Raw genomic sequence first — 2,576 nt, forward strand, 5'->3', positions numbered from 1 at the left:
TTAGAAGTGAATTGCTGATCACATTTTACTCTAAATCACTTCATGTGGCTTAGATGTCATGATATAAACTGAGAGTAGAGATGAGAGAGACAAGACTTCTTTCACTTTATTCACAAGACCTTTTCTCAACCAAATTTTGATCATTCTGAAAGTAGATTGTCTCATACATCTAAAGAAATCTAATATTTGAAAGGCAGTGTGGATATCCTTTAACTTCTTTAACTGAAAAGAAGGCTTCATTGTTTATTTTCTCCATCATGATAAAAAATGCCAAGTATTATTGTCTAATCTGAAGCAAGAATAGTTTATTTGTTTTTTTGGTTCTTAAGATAAAAAAGGATAACTAAGCAGTGAATGCTGGACAAATTCCAAAAGATGAATAAGAAACCAGGATCCTTTAACCATCACTTAATGAACCAGGTAGATTCTACTCAAGGTCACAATTATTAGTCATGTTTGGTGAGATGAGATGAGGCATTAACATCTGTAGAGAGATCAGGTTCAATGATTAAAGCTCACATCTGTGGGAGGCAGAGTGGAAAGATCTCTGTGTTTGGAATCAGAGGACCTGCATTCAAATCCAAGTTCTGTCTCTTAATCTCTGTGTCTGACTGGGCAGAAATATTTAACTACCCTAGAGTTAGACAGGACTAAACAACATGTGCCAAGCATTGTGTTAAGTACCCCACAAATATCTAGATATCCTTTTTATAATTGAGGAAACTGAGGCAGAGCCTAAATGACTAGGCCATAGCCACACAGCTAAGATGTATCTGGATAGATTTGAATTCAGGTCTTATTGACTATTCACTGAGTCACCTAGCTATTCATATGGTATTTGAGAGTTTGCAAGGACTTTCAAGAAACTTTGGTTCAAACTCTATGATTGTGGAAACTGCAACCCAAGGAAATAAAGTCACTTTCTTAGGATTACCATGTCTCCATGATCTTCAGGAACACTCTTCTCCTATGTTCATAACATATACTTCAAGCAGGTGAAGACTTTTTCCTAGCCAAATGGGTAGATGAGAACAATTTGCTCCAATGGCCATAAAAATAGCTGAAGCAAGTGCTTCAGAGTGCTTAGAGCCTTGTCAGATATGGAAAATGCCAAGGTCATTCATTGCATACTGGGCCATTGCCAGTCATCCTAAATTTTTGTCTTGTCATTAGATTTCAATGACTCTGAAAAAGAGAGTTATGGTTAATGACTTTGTACAACTCAGCCTCACTTAAATCCAGTTCACTTGCAAGTCAAGACATCACCCCCTGATGGCACTGGTCCTCTTCAAAAATGAAGGAGCAAAAACAACAACACTTCTCCACATGACTATACTCCTCTTTCTCCTTCCTAGGATCAGTAAAAAAAGGAGGCAATTATCCATTTTGTGGAATTTGAACTAAACTCTCTGGACTCTCTCAGGTTGTTCCCTCTCCCAATGTGAATAATTACATCAACCAAAGACCTTAAAGGAATTGAAAATCATTGAAAGTCACAAGCTATCAGTCCCATAGCCCATAGGACCATCCCCTCTCCCAGTGCAATTGCATCCAAGGTAGATGGTCCACTGTACCACCCATATCTGACCTCAATGAAACTGACAAAGGCAAAAGAACTCTTAATTATAGCTCTGCAAACAAGTCATTCCTCAAGAAAATCCACTTTTAAAGGACTAATCCTATTCAGAACATCATATTCTGCAGGCTTAATAGGATAACTTTTTCATTTTTACTACTTGTCTAATTGAAATCAGAAAGGCTAAATTTTATTTGCATAATAGAAATATATGACCTCCAAGGTCTTTTAGTCTAAATTAGACTCAGAATATGAGTGAGAAATTGTATTTTTAAATTATATTTTATGTTTTTCCATTACATGTTAAAACAACTTTTAACAATTGTTTTTTTAAGATTCTGAGTTTCAAATTCTCTCCATCCTTTCCTTTCTTCCCCTTCCCTCTCTTCTTCTTGAATGCAAGATGATATAGGTTATACATGTGCAGTTATGAAAAACAAATTTCCCTATTAGCCATGTAGCAAAAGAAAATATTGACTTAAAAAATAAGAAAAATAAAGTGAAAACAAGTATGTTTCAATCTGTGTTCTGACTCAATCATTTCTTTCTCTGGAAGTGGATAGCATTTTTCATCCTAAGACCTTTGGAATTGTCTTGGATTCCAAGTGTTACTTGTGTTACTGAGAATAACTAAGTCATTTCCAAGTGATCATCACACAATATTGCTGTTACTGGATAGAATGTTTTCCTGACTCTGCTCACTTCACTTGCATCAGTTTATGTAAGTTTTCCCTCATTTTATTTTAAAGCATCCTGCTTGGGGCAGCTAGGTAAGAGTATCATGCCTGGAGTCAGGAGTCCTAGGTTTCAAATCACCTCAGACACCTCCTAGCTATGTGATCCTGTGCAAGTCACTTAATCCCAATTGCCTTACCCTTGCCTCTCTTCTGTCCTAGAAATGATGGAAGGAAGGAAAGAAGGAAGGAAGGAAAGAAGGAAGGAAGGAAGGAAGGAAGGAAGGAAGGAAGGAAGGAAGGAAGGAAGGAAGGAAGGAAGGAAG

Source organism: Gracilinanus agilis, chromosome 4 (genome assembly GCF_016433145.1).
Source record: "Gracilinanus agilis isolate LMUSP501 chromosome 4, AgileGrace, whole genome shotgun sequence".
Taxonomy (NCBI): Eukaryota; Metazoa; Chordata; class Mammalia; order Didelphimorphia; family Didelphidae; genus Gracilinanus; species Gracilinanus agilis.